Source organism: Carcharodon carcharias (assembly GCF_017639515.1).
Source record: "Carcharodon carcharias isolate sCarCar2 chromosome 37 unlocalized genomic scaffold, sCarCar2.pri SUPER_37_unloc_1, whole genome shotgun sequence".
Classification (NCBI taxonomy): domain Eukaryota; kingdom Metazoa; phylum Chordata; class Chondrichthyes; order Lamniformes; family Lamnidae; genus Carcharodon; species Carcharodon carcharias.
In genome coordinates this window covers 5,334,482-5,358,074 of record NW_024470758.1, presented here as the reverse complement: position 1 = coordinate 5,358,074, position 23,593 = coordinate 5,334,482, and the positions used below count along the sequence as shown (strand labels likewise).

The 23,593-nt window shown below is 45.0% G+C and overlaps 1 long non-coding RNA gene across 1 annotated transcript; it reads left to right on the top strand.

The window, feature by feature from the left end:
* The first annotated feature begins 64 nt into the window (after positions 1 to 64).
* LOC121274576 lies at positions 65 to 23,552 on the top strand. Its single transcript, XR_005942271.1, has 3 exons — positions 65 to 227; positions 551 to 695; positions 22,446 to 23,552. It is a non-coding gene; the product is annotated as an uncharacterized LOC121274576 (long non-coding RNA).
* The last annotated feature ends 41 nt before the right edge of the window (positions 23,553 to 23,593 follow it).

The window sequence follows — 23,593 nt, the reverse complement described above, 5'->3', positions numbered from 1 at the left end:
CCTGTCTACGCCGGGCATGCGCAAGGAGCGTGGTCGAGCGCAGCCTCAGTAACACCGAGTCTCAGCGGCTCTCAGAGCCGAATCAAAGCCGCCGGGCCTGGGGGACGTGCGGCGAGGGAACCGGGGGACGGCATTAGATCCCCTGCTCTTCCTGATACATATTGTTGACCTACTGGTTGGTGTATGGGACACCATTTCAAAATTAGCGGATGACATGGAACTTGGAGGTATTGTGAACTGTGAGGAGGATAGTGTTAAACTTCAAAAGGACATAAGCATATTGGTGAAATGGGCCGATAAGTTCGACCTCAGAATGACCCGAGGCCGGCCCTGGGGAGCATGCGCACTCTCAATGCCGGGGAAGTCAGTGCATTTGATAGAGCGGTTTCTGGGATGCAGGGAATTGTGGGAACTGCAGCCACCATGGGCAGATGTTAGTAAGTGTTTTATTGCAGGTTGATTGTCAGTGACCTGAAATGTGAACTTTTCTTTCTGCACATTTGCTGTCTGATGTGCTGTGTATTTCCAGCATTTTCTCTCTTTATTTCAGATTGCCACTATCCACATGATGCTGCCAGTGAATTGTTGCAGGTGTTGCTCAGAAGCAAGGTCAGAAACTCAAACTGACAAATGAAGAACACTTTTGAAGCAGAAAGGATGTTGGACGTGGAAGCCGTTCCTCGCTTACTTTGAAGGTATGTTCTTGTTGGCTGACTAAGAACTGGAGAGTAGAGAGAGGAGAAGGTGATGGGTTTAACCGCGAGCACTTTTGAGAACAGTAGGGCCCAAGCATTTCTGACATAAGGTCAATAACTGCTTCCTGTACAGTAACAGAGACTGACAGGAAGTAAATTTCACATTCATATGTAATAGCAGAGAGTGACAGACAGTATTAATTCCCCGCACACTCATATATTGTAAGAGAGATTGACAGAGAGTTAATTCATCTTATCATAGAATGATTACAGCACAGAAGGAGGCCATTCTGCCCATTATGTCTATGCTGGCCTTCTGAAGGAGCAAATCACCTCGTGCCACTTCACCGCCTTTTCCTCATAGCCCTGCACACTTTTCCTTTTTGGACAATAATCCAATTCTCTCTTGAATTCCTTGATTGAACCGGCCTCTCCTACTTTCTCAGGCACTTCTCCTATCCATTCACTGCATGACAAGATTTTTCCTCATGTTGCCATTGCTTATTTTGCCAATTAGCTTAAATCTGCATCCATTGGTCCTCTACCTTTCCACCAAAGGGATAAAAAGTCTTCCTGTTTTCTCTGCCACACTCACAGCAACAGAGAATGACAGAAAATTAATTCCACATTCATACAGTAATGCACATTATTAGACATTTTATTCAAACTCAACTTACAGTAACAGACTCTAACAGAGAGCTAATTTCACACTCAGATCCAGTAACAGACATTGACAGGAAGGCAATTCCACAATCACACATAGCAACCAAGACTGTCAGAAATTTAATTTCACACCCACTCACAGTAACTGAGACTGGCAGAGAATGAGTACCACACTCACAGTATAATTGAGGCTGACAGGTACAGAATTAATTCTGCATTCATGTACAGCAACAGAGGTTGACATGTAAGGTATGAAATTCCACACCCACAGACAGTACCAGAGACGAAACGATAGAGATGCAATTCTTCACTCGCATAACAGAGACTGAGAATTAATATCGCACTCATATGCAGTAACATGGATTGACAGATGATGAGTGTGGAATTAACTTTCTTGAAGTAGCAGAGCCTGAAAAGGAGTTATTTCCATGGCCTGCTACAGTAACCGAGACTGACAGATAAAGAATCAATTCCACATTCTGGTACAGTGACAGAAACTGACGGAGTTAATTCTATATTTACCTACAGTAACAGAGTGTCATACAACTAGTTAATTTCACACTCATGTACCATAACCAACATGATTAGATAGAAAGCTAAATCCGCACTTGCACACATGACAGAGATTGAAAGTTAAGGTTAACAATATAGGAAGGATCTGAATGCATTGGAGAGAGTGCAGAAGAGGTTTATGAGAATGGTTCCAGGGATGAGACACTTCAGTTATGAGGAAAGATTGGAGAAGTTTGGACTGTTTTCCTTGGAGTGGAGAAGGCTAAGAGGAGACTTGATAGAAGCTTTCAAAGTCATGAGGTGTGTGGACAGAGTAGATATAGAGGTACTGTTCCTGCTTGTAAACGGATCGAGAACCAGAGGGCATGGTTTTAAAGTGTTTTGCAAAAGAAGCAGCGAGTCGTTAGGTTTTGGAATGCACTGCCTGAAAGTGTGGTGGAGGCAGGTTCAACTGAGTCATTCAAGAGGGCATTGGATGATTATTTGAATAGAAACAATGGGCAGGGTTATGGGGAAAAGGCAGGAGATTGGCACTAAGTTAAAATGCTCAGACAGCCGGTGGAGACATGATAGGCCAAATGGCCTCCTTCTATAGCGTAACAATTCTTTGATTCTGTGAATTCACACAGTAACAGAGACTGACTGATAGAGAGTTAATTCCACACACTCAGTAACAGAGGCTGACAAATTGTTTGTTTATTCCTCACTCACATACAGTCACACAGGCAGACTAATATGAGAGTGTGGAACTAACTCTCTTACTTTCACTCAGTCTCTGTTGTTGTAAGTTAATTCCTCACTGAAATATTAATGGAAATTGTGAGGTCTTAACTCCACTCTAAGATGTCAGAACAAAGACTGGAAAAGAGAATTCCACACTTACAGCAACCAAGACTGAGTGATAGAGATAATTCCACACTCACATACAGTAACAGAGACTGACATGAGTTAATTCCATATTCTCATACAGCTAGAGGCTGACAAAGAGTGAATTCCACACTCATATACAGTATCATAAGCTGCTCGAGAGTTAGTTCCACTCTCAACCGTAACAGAGACTGACAGAGATGTAAATTACACACTCACATTCAGTAAATGATGGACAGAGAATCAATTCCACACTTACATGCAGATAAGGCTGAGTTAATTTCACGCTGAAATACAGCAAAAGAGACTAACAGACAGAGGGTCAATCCCACTATTGACAAATTAAAGATATATGAAAGAGAAGCAGGAGGAGGCCATTCAGCCCATCGAGCCAGCTTCACCATTCAATAAGACCATGGTTGATCTGATTGTGCCCTCAAACACACTCTCCCACCTGCCCTATAACCCTTGACCCTCCTGCCGATGAAAAATCTGTCTAACTCAGCATGAATATATGCATTGACCCAGCCTCCACTGCTCTCTGAGGTGAGGAATTACAAAGATTAATGACGCTCTGAGAGAAGAAATTCCTTCCCATTTTTGTCTTAAATGGGAGATGTTTATTTTTAAACTGTGCCCTCTGGTTCTATTTTCCCCACAAATAGAAACATCCCTTTCAATATCTACCCTGTCAAACCCTCTCAGAATCTTATATGTTTCAATGAGATCACCTCTCATTCTTCAAAACTCCTATGCAGATCACCCCATCCTGCTTAAGTATTCCTCATGAGACAACTCCTTCATCCCAGGAATCAGTCTAATCAAACTTCTCTGAAGTGCCCCCTATGCAGTTATATCCCTCTTTAAGTAAGGAGACTACAGCATAACACAGTGTTCGCGATGTAATCTCACCAATGCTGTGTAGCTGTAGCAAGACTTCCCTACTTTTATACTCCACCACTCACCGCACCCCCCCACACCATCACCCGGAATAAAGGCCAACATTCCATTTACCTTCCTAATTACTTGCTGCAGCTGCACATTAACTTCTTGTGATTCATGTACAAGGAGATCTTGATTCCTCTGTACTGCAACATTCTGCAGTCTCTCTCCACAGTATTGAAGGAGGCCATTCAGCCTATTAAGTCTGCACTGGCTCTCTGAAAGAGCTTTCTACCCAGTCCCACTCTCCTCCCTTGTCCCCGTAACCTTGCACGTTCTTTCCTTTCAGTTAGCAATTAGATTCCCTTTTGAATATCTCAAGCAAATCTGCCTCCATCACCCTTTGAGGACATTTGTTCCAGACTCCAACCACCCTCTAGGTGAAAAAAAAATTAATTTTAAATTAAACGTTATGAGTCTATCTCACATCGCATTTAATCCTTTTGCCAATTATTTTGAGTCTGTGCCTTCTAGTTCTTAGTGTTCTACTGAGTGGGAACAATTTCTCATTATTTACCCTGTCCATACCCCTCAGGATCTTGAATACATCTATCAAGTCTCCTTTCAGCCGCCTTTTCTCCAGGGAAAACAATCCCAACCTCTCCAGTGTATCCCCATAGCTACAATTCTTTATAGAATTATAGAAACATTATGGCACAGAAAGAGGCCCCTTGGCCCATCGTATCTACACCAGCCAAAAAATAAGTACGCAGCCTAATCCCACTTTCCAGCATTTAGTCCGAAGCCCTGCAGGTTACAGCACTTCAGGTGCATATCCAGACACCTTTTAAATGAGCTGAGGGTTTCTGCCTCTACTACCCTTTCAGGCAGTGAGTTCCAGAGTCCCACAGCCCCCTGGATGAAAAACATTTTCTTCATCTCCCCTTGATTCTTTCCAATCACTTTAAGCTTATGCTGCCTAGTCACTGACATCTCTGCTAAAGTAAATAGGCCCTTCCCATCCACTCTATCCAGGCCCCTCACAATTTTGTGCATCTCAATCAAATCTCCCCTTTGCTTCCTGTGTTCCAAGGAGAACAACCCCAACCCATCCAATCTTTCCTCATAGCTGCAATTTTCTAGTCCTGGCAACACCCTCATAAACTTCTGGACTCTCTCAACTACAATTGTATCCTTTCTGCAATGAGTTGACCAGAACTGCACACTACTCAAGTTGTGGCCTAACTAATGTTTTACGTAGTTCCAGCATAACCTCCCTGCTTTCATATTATATGTCTCAGCTAATAAGTGAAAGGATTCCATCTACCATCTTAACCACCTTATGAACCTGTCCTGCTAACTTCAGGGATCTGTGGACACTCACTTCAAGGTCTCTCACTTCTGCTACACCTCTCAGTATCCTCCCATGTATTGTGGCCTTACATGAGACTCCAGATCCACAGCAATGTGGTTGATTCTTAAGTGCCCTCTGAACAATGGCAATTAGGGATGGGCAATAAATGCTAGCCTAGCCAGCGATGCCCACATCCCATGAATGAATTAAAAAATACATCACCTCACACTTCTCTGGGTTGAATTCCATTTGCCATTTTCTGCCCACCTGAACAGTTCATTGATATCTTCCTGCAGTCTACAGAAATCCTCCTCGCTATCAACTGCTCAGCCAATTTTTGTATTGTCTGCAAACTTCTTGATTATTCCCCCTACATTTATATCCAAGTCATTTATCTTGGAATCATTCTTGTGAATCTCCTCTATACTGTCCCCAATGCCTTCACATCCTTCCTTAAGTATGACACCCAGAACTGGACACAGTACTCCAGATGAAGCCTAAAAAGTGACTTATACAAGTTCAACATGACCTCCTTACTCTTCACAGAATCACAGAATCTTGTACTCAGTGCCCCTATTAATAAAGCCTGAGATTCTATATGCTTTATTACCTGCTCCTTCAACATGCCCCACAATCTTTAATGACCGATATACATATACAATGAGGTGCTTCTGTTCCTGCACCTCCTTTAGAGGCTCTCCCTTTATTTAATACTGTCTCACTATATTTTTCCTACCAAAATGAATCAGCTGACACTTCTCTGCATTGAACTTCAGCTGCCATTTGCCTGCCCAATCCACCAACATGTCTATGTCCTTTTTGAGTTCAAGACTATCCCAATCACAGTTGACAATGTTTCCAATCTTTGGATCATCTGAAAATTTTGAGATTTCTCATCTCGCTTCACACCACAGTCTAGTCCATTAATTTAAAAAATCATTTGAATAATGTTTTGTTTTTCTATTCTTCCCATCAAAGTTCCCCACATTGTATTCCATCTGCCAAATGTTTGCCCACTGACTTAACCTTTCTATATCCTCTTGCAGACTCTTTGTCTCCCCCTCACAACCTGCTTTCCCACCTATCTATGTATTGTCTGAAAATTTGGTGTTGCTCTTTCCATTCATCTGAGTGACTAATATAGATTGTAGTTAGCTGAGAACCCAGCACTGATCCCTGTGACACTCTACTGGTTGCAGTTTGCTAACTTGAAAGTGACCCACTTCCATAGAGTAACAGAGACTGACGGACGGAGAGTTAATGAAAATCACATTATTGTAGATGGGCAGAGAGTGAATTCCACACACAGACAGTAACAGAGATTCACAGTGTGTTAATGCCACACTAAAGTAAAGTATTGGAGACTAAAGGATAGAGAATTCATTCACACTCACATAAAGTAACAGAGACTGTCAAAGAGAGAGTTAATTCCGTATTCAATTACACTCATCGAGAGAAAGAAATGCTGCACTCATAAACAACAACCAAGACTGACAGTTAATTCCACTCTCACATACAATAACAGAGACAAACAGAGAATTAATGCCCCGCTTACATACAGTAACATAGAATACCAGATACAGAATTAATTCTGCCCTCTCACACTAACGAAGATGGACAGAGAGGTAATTCCACACTGAAACTCAGAAGCAAATACTGACAGATGAGAGTTAATTGTGCACTCACACCCAGTAATGGAGATGAGGGAGAGTTAATTCCACATTGATGTACAGCAATAGAGGCTGAGAGATACTGAATTAATTCCACAATCATACAGACTAATGTTTAATGATAGGTAGAAAGTTATCATAATTCTGCCCTGAAACATAGCAACAGAGACTGACAGATAGAGAGTTAATTGTGCAGATTGACTGATATTGGGGATTAATTAATTCCACATTCACAGAGTAACAGAGATGGACAGAGAGAGAGTTAATTCCACACTCTCATACAATAGCAGTGACCTGGTTCTTACTTGAATAATTCATCTGACGTGCGTCACACGGCCTCTTCATTGTTTCATCATATTTTCTATCTTCCTCATCTTCCAAGGAGCCCTGGCTTTGGTTCCCCTCCCTTTCCCCTTATTGGAATGTACCTAGTCTGTACCTGAAACATCTCCTCCAGAAAGATCACCCATTGTTCTGTTACAGTTTTTCCTGTCAGTCTCTGGTTCCATTTCACCCTGGCTAAATCCCCTCTCCTCCCATTGAAGTTCGCTCCCTTCCAATCACTCTTACCCAAGGGTTCACACACACACACTTGTTTCACGTGGCCAACCTTGGCCCACCTCATTCCCCAGCACCAGATCCAGCAATGCCTCCTTCCTAACTGGACTGAGAACATTCTGGTCCAGGATGGTCTCCTGAACACATTTCATCAATCCCAAAATATCACCACTCTATAGTTCTTATACATCTCTGTGATTTCCCTGCGTATTTGTTTCTCTATCTCTCTCTCACCACAACTCCATTTTTTTCTCTCTCTCTCGTTTCTGAACACTTTGTATCCTTGAATATGAACCCGATCCTCACCATTTTTAAACCACGTTTTCATCATTGCCCCCACATCATTTTCCCACATGGCTCTTTGTGCTTCTAGCTCACCAGCTTTATTCACCGCTCTTTGTGCAATTACGCACATGCATTCTAAACCTGGCCTTGTATTCCTCTTAGATTCCTTCTTCATCTACTCCTATCTTATATGGTTCTACTTCCTTCTCTAGTTATTCCTCTTTTCTACTTCTATATACTGGTGCTCACCCCCCTGCCAGTTCAGTACAAGCCCCACCCACCAACCATATGAATGACCCTCCCCATGAGGGCATTGGTCCCCGTCTTGTTAAGGTGCAATCTGTTCCTTTTGAATAGGTGTTTCCTGTCACAGAACTGGCCCTAATGTCCCAAGAATCTAAAGGCTCTCTCCCCTCCTGCACTGGCCTCAAGCCATGTATTGATGCTCCCTATTTCTTCCTACATTTCTACTCTCACTATCATGTAGCACTGGCAGTAATCCAGAGATTACTCCCTTCGAGGTCCTACATTTGACGACCTCCTGAGCTGCTGAAATTCTGACGGAGGGTCCTCAATACCTGTCCCCCCTGTGTCATTGATACTGATGTGTACGACAACCTCTGGCTCACTCCCTTCCCCCTGCAGAATATTCTGCACCCTCCCCGTGATGTCCTTTACCCTGGCCCCATGGAGACAACACACCATGTGGCACTCTCAATGATAGAAAAGCCTGTCTGTCCCTCTGACTATGAAATCTCCAATAATGACTGCGTTTCTACTCTTTGCTGTTCCCACCTGTGCAGTTTCTTCCCCATTGATGCCATGGTCTGGACTGCACTCCTTCAGGGTGTCACCATTCCCAGCAGTCTGCAATTCTGAGTACCAGTTTGACAGTGAGAACAGTGACTGTGGGAGAGAGAGGTTAAAATAGAGAGACTTCGGGAGGAAGAGGCTAAAACAGTGAGAGTTTTGGAACAGTGAGGTTAAAACAGTGAGACTTTGGGAGAGTGAGGTTAAAACAGAGACTTCAGGAGAGAGAGGTTAAAACAGCAAGACTTTGGGAGAGATAGGTTAAAAGAGAGACTTCACGATAGAGAGAGAGGTTAAAACAGAGACTTCAGGATAGAGAGAGAGGTTAAAACAGAGACTTCAGCAGAGAGAGGTTAAAACAGAGACTTCAGCAGAGAGAGGTTAAAACAATGAGGCTTTGCGAGAGAGAGGTTAAAACAATGAGGCTTTGGGAGAGAGAGTTTAAAACAGACTTCAGGAGAGAGGATTAAAACAGACTTCAGGAGAGAGGTTAAAACAGACACTTCAGGGAGAGAGGTTAAAACAGACACTTCGGGAGAGAGGTTAAAACAGACACTTCGGGAGAGAGGTTAAAACAGACGACTTTGGAGAGAGGTTAAAACAGGACACTTCGGGAGAGAGGTTAAAACAGCGAGACTTCTGGAGAGAGGTTAAAACAGCGAGACTTCGGGAGAGAGGTTAAAACAGCGAGACTTCGGGAGAGAGAGGTTAAAACAGCGAGACTTCGGCAGAGAGGTTAAAACAGCGAGACTTCGGCAGAGAGGTTAAAACAGCGAGACTTCGGGAGAGAGAGGTTAAAACAGCGAGACTTCGGGAGAGAGAGGTTAAAACAGCGAGACTTTGGGAGAGAGGTTAAAACAGCGAGACTTCGGAGAGAGGTTAAAACAGCGAGACTTTGGGAGAGAGGTTAAAACAGCGAGACTGCAGGAGAGAGGTTAAAACAGCGAGACTTGGGGAGAGAGGTTAAAACAGCGAGACTTTGGGAGAGAGGTTAAAACAGCGAGAATTCGGGAGAGAGGTTAAAACAGAGACTTTTGGAGAGAGGTTAAAACAGCGAGACTTTGGGAGAGAGGTTAAAACAGCGAGACTTTGGGAGAGAGAGGTTAAAACAGCGAGACTTTGGGAGAGAGAGGTTAAAACAGCGAGACTTTGGGAGAGAGAGGTTAAAACAGCGAGACTTTGGGAGAGAGAGGTTAAAACAGCGAGACTTTGGGAGAGAGAGGTTAAAACAGCGAGACTTTGGGAGAGAGAGGTTAAAACAGCGAGACTTTGGGAGAGAGAGGTTAAAACAGCGAGACTTTGGGAGAGAGAGGTTAAAACAGCGAGACTTTGGGAGAGAGAGGTTAAAACAGCGAGACTTTGGGAGAGAGAGGTTAAAACAGCGAGACTTTGGGAGAGAGAGGTTAAAACAGCGAGACTTTGGGAGAGAGAGGTTAAAACAGCGAGACTTTGGGAGAGAGAGGTTAAAACAGCGAGACTTTGGGAGAGAGAGGTTAAAACAGCGAGACTTCGGGAGAGAGGTTAAAACAGAGACTTCGGGAGAGAGAGTTTAAAACAGCGAGACTTCGGCAGAGAGATTAAAACAGCGAAACTTCGGAAGAGAGAGGTTAAAACAGCGAGACTTTGGGAGAGAGAGGTTAAAACAGCGAGACTTTGGGAGAGAGAGGTTAAAACAGCGAGACTTTGGGAGAGAGAGGTTAAAACAGCGAGACTTTGGGAGAGAGAGGTTAAAACAGCGAGACTTTGGGAGAGAGAGGTTAAAACAGCGAGACTTTGGGAGAGAGAGGTTAAAACAGCGAGACTTTGGGAGAGAGAGGTTAAAACAGCGAGACTTCGGGAGAGAGAGGTTAAAACAGCGAGACTTTGGGAGAGAGAGGTTAAAACAGCGAGACTTCGGGAGAGAGAGGTTAAAACAGCGAGACTTCGGGAGAGAGAGGTTAAAACAGCGAGACTTTGGGAGAGAGAGGTTAAAACAGCGAGACTTCGGGAGAGAGGTTAAAACAGCGAGACTTTGGGAGAGAGAGGTTAAAACAGCGAGACTTTGGGAGAGAGAGGTTAAAACAGCGAGACTTTGGGAGAGAGAGGTTAAAACAGCGAGACTTCGGGAGAGAGAGGTTAAAACAGCGAGACTTTGGGAGAGAGAGGTTAAAACAGCGAGACTTTGGGAGAGAGAGGTTAAAACAGCGAGACTTCGGGAGAGAGAGGTTAAAACAGCGAGACTTCGGGAGAGAGGTTAAAACAGCGAGACTTCGGGAGAGAGAGGTTAAAACAGCGAGACTTCAGGAGAGAGGTTAAAACAGTGAGACTTCAGGAGAGAGAGGTTAAAACAGAGACTTCGGAGAGAGAGGTTAAAACAGCGAGACTTCGGGAGAGAGAGGTTAAAACAGCGAGACTTCGGGAGAGAGAGGTTAAAACAGCGAGACTTCGGGAGAGAGAGGTTAAAACAGCGAGACTTCGGGAGAGAGGTTAAAACAGCGAGACTTCGGGAGAGAGGTTAAAACAGCGAGACTTCGGGAGGGAGAGGTTAAAGCAGCGAGGCTTCGGGAGAGGGAGCTTAACACAGACAGATTTCGGGAGGAAGAAGTTAAAACAGTGAGGATTCGGGAGAGGTTAAAACAGCAAGGATTCGGGACAGAGAGGTTAAAACAGCAAGGATTCGGGACAGAGATGTTAAAACGGCAAACCTTGGGACAGAGAGGTTAAAACACAGACCCTTCCGGAGGGAGAGGTTAAACAAGCAATACTCCGGGAGAGAGAGAGGGTTAAAGCAGCGAGACTCAAGTAGGAGTAAGGGTAAAATAAAAGCAAGAGTTCATATTCTATTTAGTTAAGTTATGCCTGGGGAGCTCAGTGCTGTGATTTGCACATCCTGCGCTATGTGGGAAATCCTAGACTCTCCCGGCGGTCTGGATGACCATGTGTGCAGCAGGTGCCTCCGACTGGAGGAACTCGAGCTCCTGGTTTTGCAGCTTGAGCAGCAGATGAGGGCACTACGGTGCATCCATGAGGCTCAGAGGCTCGTGAATAGCACGTTTCAGGAGGTGGTCACCCTGCAGCTGAAGGAGGTGCAGGCAGAGAGGGAATGGGTGACCACCAGACAGAAGAAGGGGACCAGGCAGGTAGTGAGGGAATCCCCGAGTGCACCACACTTGCAAACTGTTTGTCGGTGATGGAAAACGGTGAGAGTGACGGTTCCTCTGAGGAGGCCAACCAGAGCCAAGGCCATGGCACTGTGGGTGATCCAGCTGCTCAGTGGGGGAGGACAGTGGCAATAGTGGGAAGGGATTGGTTAGTGAGGGGAGGAAACAGGCGCTTCTGTGACTGTAGGCCTGACTCCAGGTTGGTCTGTTGCATCCCAGGTGACAGGGTTAAGGATGTCACGGAACAGCTGCAGGGCATTCTGAAGGGGGGAGGGTGATCGGTCAGAGGCCGTGGTTCATGTTGGGACCAATAACATAGGAAGAAAGAGAAATGAGGGCCTGCAAGCAGACTTTAGGGAATTAGGTGGGAAATTGAAAAGCAAGACTTCAAAGGTGGTGATCTCCGGATTACCCCGGGTGCCACACAGGAGTGAGTATAGGAGCAGAAGGATAGAGCAGATGAATGCGTGGCTGGAGAGATGGTGCAGGTGGGAGGGCTTTAGATTCCTGGGACATTGGGACCGTTTCTGTTGGAATTGGGACCTGTTCAAGTTGGACAGGTTACATCTGAACAGGAACGGGAGCAGCATCCTCACGGGGAGGTTTGCTAATGCTGCTGGGGTGGGTTAAACTAAATTGTTAGGGGGATGGGATCCTGCAAAGTTGTTCAGAGGGGAGAGAAGCTGAGATGGAATGAGAAGTTAAAACACTAGCAAGTGAGTCTGAAAGGCAGAGGAAACATAGGCCACTTATGAAGGAAGTGAGTTTAGCAAGGCTAAGTGGAATGTATTTTCATGCAAGGAGCCTGAGGAATAAGACAGACGATCTGAGGGCACAAATTGGCATGTGGGAGAATGATCTCATAGCTATGACCGAGACTTGGCTAAAAGAAGGGCAGCTCAACATTCCTGGTTATAATGTATTCAGACATGATAGGGGGAGACGGGGGTGTAGGTGGATAGAAGAGGAAGGGGGTAGCAGTATTGATCAAGGAATCAATTATAGCAGTGAGGTGGTTTGATATCATGGAAGGGTCATCAAATGAGGCCATATGAGTAGTATTAAAAAACACAGAAGGGGCAAACATGCTGTTGGGTGAGAGGGAGGGAGATAGAGGATGAAATATGTAATTAAATTTCAGAGATGTGTAAGAATAATAAGGCAGTAATAGTCAGGGATTTTAACTACCCAAATATAACTGGGATAGTTTCAGTGTGCAAGGTAGAGAGGGAGCAAAATTCTTAAGTTGCATCCAGGAGAACGTTTTTAGCCAGTGCGTAGAAAGCCCAACAAGGGAGCAGGCAGTTCTGGACCTAATATTGGGAAATGAGCCCAGGCTGGTGGAAGGCATATCAGTAGGGGAGCATTTTGGAGATCGTGACCATAACTCAGTTTGATTCAGCATAGTTATAGAAAAGGATAAGGTTGGGCCAAGAATAAAAGTTCTAAACTGGGGAAGGGCTAATTTTACGAAGATGAGATACGATTTGGCCCAAGTGGACTGGGAGCAGCGACTTGCAGGTAAAACTGTCAGAGCAGTGGGAGGCATTCAAGGAGGAAATAGCGAGAGAACAGGGCAAGTATGTTCCTGTAAAGACAAAGAGGGGGACCAAGTCCAGAGAACCCTGGATGTCAAGGGACATAAAGGTTAGGATTAAGGAAAAAAGAGAAGCTTCATGACAGATACCGAGGGCTCAATACGGCTGAGTCCTAGAGGAGTATAAAAAGTGCAGGGGGACCTTAATAAGGAAATTAGGAAAGCTAAGAACGTGCATGAGAAAAATTGGTGGGTAGAATGAAGGAAAACCCAAAGGGTTTTTAAAAAATATATAAACAGCAAGAGAACAACTAGGGAAAGAGTAGGCCCAATTAGGGACCATAGAGGTGACCTGTATGTGGATCCATAAGACGTGGGTACAGTCCTCAAAGAATACATTGCATTGGCCTTCACAATGGAAAAGGACAACACAGATAAAGACATCAGGGTGAAGGACTGTGAAATATTAGATGAAATTAACTTAGAGAGAGAGGAGGTACGAGAGAGTTTAGTGCCTAAAAGTAGATAATCAGCAGGCCCGGATGAGATGTATACCAGCCTTTGAGGGAAGCGATATCAGGGGATTTGGCAGGAATTTTCAAATTTGCTCTGGCCACAGGGGAGGTTCTAGAGGACTGGGAGATTGCTAGCGTTGTCCCATTGTTAAAAAAAGGGAGGAAGGGATAGATCAGGAAATTACAGACTTGACAGTCTAACCTCGGTGGTGGGGAAGTCCTGAGAAAGAACTCTGAGGGAAAGAATATATCTGCACTTAGAGAGACTGGGATTAATCAGGGATAGTCAGAATGGATTTGTTAAGGAGTGTTGATGAGTATTATGCATTTCATGTGGTCTACATGGGCTTTAGTTAGGCTTTTTTTAAGGTCCCCATGACAGACTGGTCAAGAAAGTAAGTGCACAAGTGATCCACGGCAGCGTGGCACATTGGATCCAAAATTGGCTGAGAGGCAGGAAGCAGAGGGCGATGGTAGAGGGATGTTTCTGTGGCAGGAAGTTTGTTTCCAGTGGGGTTCCACAGGGCTCAGCGCTGTTTGTGGTGTACTTAATGATTTGGACTTAAATGTAGGGGGTAAGTTCAAGAAGTGTGCGGATGACACGAGAATTGGCCTGGTGGTAAATAGTGAGGAGGATAGCTGTAATCTGCAGGAGGATATCAATGGACTGGTCAGGTGGACAGAGCAGCGGCAAATGGAATTCAACCTGGATAAGTGTGAGGTAATGCACTTGGGGAAGGCTAACAAGTTAAGGGATTACACTGAATTGTAGGACTTTGGAAAGTACTGAAGATCAGAGGGACCTTAGTGTGCATGTCCACAGATCCCTGAAGGTCGCAGGGCAGGGCATTTATTGCCGATTCCTAATTGCCCTTCTTCAGGGGGCATTTCAGAGTCACCCACATTGTTGTGAGTCTGGACCACGTAAGGGTGGCAGGTTTCCTTCCCTAAAGGACATTAGTGAACCAGATGGGTTTTTACAACGATCAACAATGGTTTCCTGGTCATCATTAGACTTGCCCTGATGGGATTCGAACCCAGGTCCCCAAAGCATTACCACTGCGCCACTGTCGACTTGCCTTTATTAGCTGAGGCATAGAAAACAAGAGCAGGGAGGTTATGCAGGAACTGTATAAAACGCTGGCTCAGCCACAACTGGAGTACTGAGTGCAGTTCTGGTCACCACATTATAGGAAGGATGTCATTGCGCTGGAGAGGGTCAGAGGAGATTTACCAGGATGCTGCCTGGGCTGGAGGTTCTGAGCTATGAGTAAAGATTGGATAGGCTGAGGTTGTTTTCTTTGGAGCAGCAAAGGTTGAGAGGGGACCTGATAGAGGTAAATAAGATTGTGAGGGGCACAGACAGGGTGGATAGGAAGGCACTTTTTCCATTAGTAGAGGGGTCAATAACCAGGTGGCATAGATTTAATGGAAGAGGTAGGAGGTTAAGAGGGGAGTTGAGGAGAATATTTTTCACTCAGTGGGTGGTGGGAGTCTGGAACTCACTGCCTGAAAGGTGGTTGAGTCAGAAACTCTCATAAATTTAAGAAGTATTTAGATATTCACTTGTGTTGCCAGAGCCTCCAGGGCTATGGGCCAAGTGCTGGAAAATGAAATTAGTGTCGTCGGATCTTTGTTGACCCGCGCTTACACGATGGGCTGACTGGCGTCCTTCTGTGCTGTAAACGTCTATGAGTCAATGAGTGGCACAGACCCCAAAGTCTCCTGCATTTCCTGCCTCTTCCTACTCTTGTGAGGGCCACCCATCTACTACCCTGAACACACTCCCTTTGGGGTGTTTACCACCTGGAACGTACGATCCAGGAAACTCTCATCCTCCCCGATGCTCCGCAGTGACTCCAGCTGCCCCTCAACTTCGGAAATCCTGAGCTCGAACTCGAGCAGCTGCAGGGACTTCCTACACATGTGGCCCCCAAGGCCTGAGGTTCCCAAATGGGTCAGGAACTGCAAGCAACAGGTCTCAGCTGCCCATCCGTGATCTAAAACAAACCTCTATTCCTTCTTATAGAATCGAATGAGTACCTTGTTTAAACTCTAAATTTTATTTACTATCTCTAGACCTGCTCTGCACTAATACTCTTATTACACTTACACTTACTGTCACACTGACCCTGATTGAAATGTTTAATTTTCCAGCTTCTAGTTTAAATCAAAGCCCAATTTAGAGAAATCTGCACAAACCAACCAGTTCCCTTCTTTCCCCTGATATCATGCTTTGACTATTTATTATACACAAGGCCGGTTTGCTCCAACCCCTCCCTCACAACTCTTTATCCCCCCCACCGCTCTCACTCTTCTCTCCTTCTCTCTCTCACTGCTGCTCTCGGGCTGCTCTGCTGCTGCTCTTTATCCACCCTCCAGCCTCACTCAGCTCTTACCCTCACTCTCAGCTCTTCCACAGTCCCAAGTTTCTGACTGTTTAGGAAATTCATTGATCTTTCTTTGCTCCAAGATGGGTGACCTCACACTTCCCCATGTTGAACAGCATCGGCCACAGTTTTGTTCACTCACTGAATCTGTCAATGACCCTTTGAAACTTGCTGCTCCCACCTACACTACTAACCATGTCACCTAACCTAGTGCCATCAGCAAACTTGGATATTGTCTGGAATTTATTAAAATTTAAAAGAGCTCTGGGAATGGGAATAGAACAGCCGCCTGACGTGAGAGAGCATTGGTTCTGTCTAAATCCCTCCACTCTGAAAACAACCGCTCACCTCTACATTATCCTTTCTGCCCCTTATTCAATTTTATATCCATGCTGCCACTGCCCATTTAATCCCACCTGCTTGAATTTTACTAACAAGTCTATTATATGGAACTTTTTCAAACACCTTTGGAAGTCCAGGCTCACATCATCAAACTCACTCCCCTGGTCAGTGTTCTCTGAAACTTCATCAAACACCATTAAGTATTTCAGTCATGATTTTCTGTTCATCAATCTGTACTGGTTGACATTTATCAACCCATGTTCTATGAAGTCACAATGAGTTTTGTACTGGATTATTGTCTCTAAACGTGTCCCCATCACCACCATTTCACTAACTGGTACTGGGTTTATCTCTCTCTATTTTAAACACAGATGTAACATTAACAACCTTCAGTTCTCTGGCATCACTCCCATATCCAAGGAAAGATGAAAAGATTGTGGCTAAAGTCTCCACTATTTCCACCCTTCCCTCAGTAATCCAGGATGTATGGCATCCGGATCGGGTGAATTTTCTGCTGTGAGCGCTGCCAACCTTTTACCTGCCTCTTCTTTATCTATTTTCATCCTATCCAGTTTCTCCACCAGCTCCTCCTTTACTGTGACATTAGCAGCATCCTCTGTTTCGTGCTGACAGATGTAATGTTCTCATTGAGCACCTCAGCCCTCTGCCTCCACATGATCTCCTAACCAGCCGACCCTTTCAGTGACTCTCCATTTTTTGTTAAAGGTCTGCGTTGTTTTCTCTTGTGTTACCTTCTAATCCTTCCTCATGCACTCACTGTCTGCTGCTCTAATTTCATTTTTTATCGGTTCTCTGCTGTACTTTATTTATTGTGCTTGTTTCCTTAATGTTTTATGAATCTGACATTTACCATCAGCCTGCTTTGGAGGTCCAACAGAGCATAGGATGCACCTAATCCCTGCTGTCAACAAATCCCTGTTTTAAAGTCTTCACTCTACAATTCACTCTCTCTGTTTTTGAGTTCAGAGGTCACTCAACTTCTCGTTTGCAATTTAATTGTCCCACTTTCTTTATCACAGTGTAACTTGCATGTTCTGCAATGATGCATCGATTCCACTAAGTTCAATAAATCTTGTTCTAAAGAGAATGCTTTATCCAGACAATATCTCCACTTGATGAACTGATGATGCACGGAGCTCTCAGCTTTTACTCATTGATCTTGACAAGAGTTGATCCAGTTTTGATGTTGACTTGTTCGCTGGTGTTGATTTACTCTGTTCTTCACCTGATTCCTCTGCTGTCCAGTGAAGTTCTCTCAGCAGAGTTCTCAATAATAAGTTGACTTTTCCTCTCAGGATTTCAATCTTGATGGTTTTTGAACTGTTGTATTAAAGGATTTAGTTTTTCTCCTGTCTCCCTAGCTCTCCTCATGGTCAAGAAGGAAGTTTCACTGCTGCATTTTCAAGCAGCTGACAGCTTTATTTGAAAAATCATTGAGACAGGATTTTGGGTTTGAATCCAGTCACAAATCTGGTTGTGATGCCTTGTGGCTCCAGCTGTCACGTGACCTGCCAGGGGATGACATCATAATTGCCCCAGTCATGTAGCTGTGGATTGGACGATTTGTTAAACACTTTGACTGGGGCTGACTTGGTCACACTCGGCTTTGAAACACAAAGATACGTCTTCAAATCCCACACCAGAATTTGTGTGTAACAAGTAAGACTGACACTCCAGTACGTTACTGAGGGAGCACTGCTGTATTGGAGGTGCTGTCCATCAAAATAAGGCCATAGTACAAAGAAATATTTGTAAAAAGAGAAGTCTAAATGCACTGTATCTGAACGCATGGAGCATTGGGAATAAGGTGGATGAATTGACACTGCAAATAGATGTAAATGGGCACAACATGATTACGAGAATAGAGACATGGATGTAGGGTGACCAATTCTGGGAACTGAATATCCAATGGTTTTCAATATTTAGGGAAGACAGGCAAAAAGGAAAAGGAGGTGGTGTGGCATTTTTCTTTAACAATGAAATCAGTGCAATATTGAGAGAGGATATTGGTTCATAAAATCTAGATATAGAATCAATCTGTGTAGAGCTAAGAAGCAACAAAGGGTGGAAAACATTAGTGGGAGATGTATAAAGGACTCCAAGCAGTATTGATAAAGAAGGGGACGGCATTAAACAGGGATTTAGAGATAAATGTTTCGAGCATACGGCAGTGATCATGGGTAACTGAAGTTTCTCAGAGAAATCATTTTTTCCCAATGTTTCCTGCGCACTCTCTAATGTCGCCACATCTTTCTAAAGTGTGATGATCATTGTTGGACACAATGCCCTGCTCCTGGCCCAACCATTATTTTATAAAGCTGCAGCGGTTCAAGAAGACAACTCACAACCTCCATCTCAAGGGAAATTAGGGATGGGCGATAAATGCAGGCCTAGCCAGCGACGCCCACATCCATGAATGGATTAGAAGGAAGTAGCTCGGATGCTAGAAACCTGAAATGAAAACAGGGAATGGAAAAACTCAGCCAGTCTGGCAGCATCTGTGGAGAGAGAAAGAGAGTATCCAGCGAAGAGTCATATTAGACTCCAAACGATAACTCTGTTTCTCTCTCCACAGATGCTGCCTGACCTGCTGAGTTTTTCTAACATTTTCTCTTTTGATTTCAGTGTTTATAACGATTCTCCATTGCTGTTTTGCTTTTGTGCTCGATGTTTCTATTTATAAAGCCCAGGAACCAGCGTGCCTTTTGTTCAGGTCTCCGTGGAGACCAATAGAATCAAATTTACCCAACGACCTCAACGAGAAAACCAAAAGACAAGATTTTGCTTCTTATGTTTTTACTTCTTACTTTGTTTTAACAAACAAACCAAAATCAACATCAATTACACATGAATTAACAGGCAGATTGATGTCGCTTTGAAAAAAAGTAGCCTGTTCACTCAATTTGGTAATTTCTGCATTTGGAACCCTCAGTCTCTCGGCTCTTTAAAACAAAGGTAACGTTTTCTGATTTCGAAGCTCGTATCGAAATTCCTGCAACACTCTCTCCCTGCCCTGCTAAAAACTCCATCTCTTTCAACTGTGAGTGTTTATCTCTCATTCTCTGTAACACCTCTCCAAATAACAATCTCGTGCTGCTTCTGCCCTATTCTGTGAACTATGATTCAGTCAGTTGCTCTCATGTTTTTACAGTCAGGAGGTTGTGAGTTCAAAACTCTCTCCAGAATTCTGAGTGAAAAGTCAGGCTTACACTTCAGTGCAGTACTGAGCGAACGTTTCACTGTTAGAGGGACCAGCTTTGAAATGCTATGGCAAACTGAGGTGCCATCTGCCTTCTCATGTAAAATTACCATGGCACAATTTCACAGAGAGGCACGGGAGTTATACTATCGCATCAGAGCCAACATTTGTCCCTCAATTAACACCACTTCAAAACAGATTATCCTGCCTTCATCACATTGCTGTTCCTGGAAGCTGGCTGCTGCAAACCCTTTAATAATATAGTTCAAAAAACATTGTGATTGAAACGCTGCGAGGAAAAGACAAGGAGTTAATGAGAATTCTGCTGAGAGAGCTTCATTTAAAAGAAAATCAGGTGAAGAATTTGAGGAATCGACATCAGAGAACAAATCAACATCAAAACCGAATCAACTCCTGTGAAATCTGTGAGTAAAAGCTGAGAGCTCCGTGCACCATCAGTTCATCACCCAGAGACACTCACAGAAGTATTTAGCCTCCTGTCTTAGGCAGTGCCTCCTGACTGAGAATGACAACCTTCCACTCTGGGCTGTGGGTTCTGAGGAGCCTATAAAGTCCAATGCTGTCTCCGCACACTCTGCCACAGGTTGGGGCAGGTAGTGTTTGAGGAGGCGGGTGGGTGGGATGCTCGGATTTTGCTCCGCTCCTTCCGCTGTTTGCGCTTGGCCTCCACCTGGGCCTGTCGGAGACGTTCCAAATGGTTGGCACCTTCGCGGATGCTTCTTCTCCAGTTTGGGCGTCTCGAGCGAGAGATTCCCACAAATCGGTGGGAATGTTGCATTTTATCAGGGAGGTTTTGAGGACGTCACTGAAACGTTTCCTCTGCCCTCCTGGTAACCGCTTGCCGTGACGAAGCTCGGAGTAGAGAGATTGTTTTGGGAGTTTTGTGTCAGGAATGTGGATGATGTGGCCCGGCCAACGTGGCTGATTCACCATAACCAGTGCCTCGATACTGGGGATGTTGGTCTGAGAGGAGACACTGATATTGGAGCACCTCTCCTGCCATTGAATTTGCAGGATTTTGTGGAGGCTCCGCTGGTGATATTTCTCCAGGGATTTAAGGTGTCTGCTGTTCGTTGTCCAGGTCCTGATGAGGGCAGGTAGCACTGCAGCGCTGTAGACCAGGAGCTGGGGGCCGGGTTTGAGGTCCTTGCCATCAAACACTCTTTTAAACAGTCGGCCGAAGGCTGCGCTGGCAAACTGGAGGCGATGTTTAGTTTCATTGTTGAGATCTGCTCTCGCTGATCGGAGGCTCCCAAGGTATAAGGCCCAATGGTTCACCGTGGATCTTGATAGTACCGGGTGGGGTGAGGGGGGTAGGGAGGGTGCGGTTGGCAGTGTGCCCAGCGGGGGCTGTCTAGTAGAGAACCTTTACCTTCCACATGTTTAGCCTAAAGCCCTCCCTATCACACGGCTCCGTGAATGTGTCAGTGATAGTTTAGAGCTCTGGCTCTGAGTTTGCACAGACACAAGTGTCGTCAGCGCGCTGCAGATCGATGACAGAGGCTGGGGTGATCTCGGTTCTGGAATGGAGGTGACGTAGGTTGAGCTGTTTCCTGCTCGTCCTGTAGAGTAGCTCCACCCCGACGGGAAGCTTCATGGAGATGGGGTGGGGTGTTGCAGCGATGGAGGTGGAAAAGGGATTTGGTGCGATGACACAGACTTGCTTGACCCCAGTTTGCACTAGTGTGGGTCTGCAGCAGATCCCTTGGTCAGGGTCAGGGTTTGCATGTCATCCTGCAGCAGGCGGAGGGTGGTGACTCGTTTCTGTGGGCAGAACAATTTGAGGAGGATGCTCCACAGTCCCTCCCAGTTGATTGAGTCGAAGGCCTTTGTGGGGTCAAAGAAGACCATGAACAGAGGTTGCTGCTGCTCTCTGCATTTTCTTAGGTTTGTCTTCCTGTGAAGATCATTTTCAATGTTCTGCTTGATGGACAGAATCCGCATTGTGTCTCTGGTAGGAGCTCTTCAGCCATGGAGAGAAGGTAATTGAGGAGGACTCTTGCAACGACCTTCCCTGTGGTGGACAGCAGAGATAGCCCTCTATAGTTACTGCAGTCAGTCTGGTCTCCTTTTTTGAAGATAGTCACAATTAGGCATCTCAGAGATACCCTGGTATGCTCTCCTTCCAGATGAGGGAGATGAGGTCATGTATTTGCTTTAAGAATAGTTCTCCACCCTATTTTAGTGTTTCAGCAGGGATTCCACCTGCGCCGGCGGCCTTGATGGTTCTTAGCTGTCGGATGGCCTTTTCAACCTCATGTCGGGCTGGGATTGTGCTGAGCTGGTGGTGGGTAGCATGCTGTGGAATGTGGTCGAGGGCACTCATGTCAAGGACTGAGTCTCGGTTGAGGAAATCAGACAAGGGCTCCTTTCAATGAGCCGGACTGCATCTCTGTCCTTGATAAGCGCCGCTCCATTCTGAGTTCTCAGTGGGGTAGGTCCTTGGGCTGTAAATGGTCCTGACTGCACTGAAGAACCCACACATTCTGAGACTGTCCACGAGTTGCTGTATTTACGGTGATCCTTGCACCAACCATCAGTTCTTTAATTCACAGGCTTTTTTTCCTCTTTCAGATAATCATGTAGTGACAGAGAACGGGGGAAGTCCATTCGGACAATGGGCTGAGAGAAAGGAGAGATCCCCCGGGGCTGGTGTATTTTTGCAACAATTATTGTTTGTGTCCATGTGCGAATGAAAGCAACTTGAGTGTTTGGTTGCAGATTGAAATGCTTCCTGGAAGTATAAAGCTGATACAAATTTACTGTAATGAAGTCTCCGAGTTTTTTTATCGAAGTCTAAAACCTTCTTTTCCATCCTTATGGCAACCTGAATAGCAGAGGACGGCTTCGATCCATCGACTTGTGGGTTATGGGCCTAGCACGCTTCTGCTGCGCCACTCTGCTTTGAAGCAGGAGCTTCAAATTAATATTAATGCTGCCTGGGAGCCAAGCAACGACTCACTTGTTCATTTCTTTTTAAAAGGACATCTGTTGGGGAGCCCAGCCTGGCTGCACAACCCCACTTCACACCACCGCGAACAGAGCACAGAGCGGAAGACACACACAGAAGCAGTAAGACACGACCAGGTCACACAAAGACAGGCACAAAAAAGTGCCTGTCAAACCAGGCAGAAACTGAGATGGAGAAACTGATCATTTATGAAAAAAGGTGTTTGCTGTTGCAAGAAGATCGGCCCTTTTTAAAATATATTTCCTGTTGTGTAACTGTGCTTTCTGCTGTACAACTGTTCTCTCTGTCGTGGAACTGTGACAGACCTTCACTGTGGTTGTATAAAATGCTTCCCTGTTGTTCAAATATGTTCCCAGCTGTGTAAAAGCGCGACATGTTTTGTAAAAGTGTTTCCTCTTGTGTAAAGATGATCTCTGCTGACCTGTGAAGATGAGTTCTGCGGAAAATATTTCCTTCCTGGTCTCATAGAACAATAAGAAATTTAGGGCATAGAACGGGGGCCATTCCACCCATTGTATCTGTGCCAGCTGAAAAAGAAACACATAAAATCTAGCCGCCCATTCCAGTCCCACCTTACAGCACAGAGCTTTGCAGGTTGCAACACTTTAGGTGCAGATCCAGGAAAGATTGAAATGAGCTGAGTGTTTCTGCCTCCACCACCAAACCAGGCAGCAAATTGTCTCAGTGGCAGTTTCTTAGAGCAGTAAGTGTTGGAGTTGAAGTAACTTTGAACAGATCTTTCATAGTGGTATTTTCTTGTGACAGAATTGATACCAAAGTCGTCCAAAAATTAGCAGGAAATCTAACCAACACATTAAAGAGTTGAGGTGGTGAAATAAAATGACTGGTGGCCTGGATCTTAGGCAGATCACTCGGTCCTCGGGCCTCCTGCAATGTGCCAATGAAGCTCAGGACACTCTCGAGGAACAGCACCTCATCTTTCAGTTGGGCATTTTACAGAAGTCCAGATTGACCAGAGTTTCCCTGGCAGAGAACCACCAGAGACATGAAGGGCCAAATGAACTTTCTCTGTGGTGTAACTATTCTAAGATTCCATGTGTATAAGTGCAGGATTCATTCTGTATCGCTCTATCCCTGGTAAAGGATTTGAGTGTCTGATTCATGATGTATTTGTCAGCCTCTGGGGATGTGTGATTCAT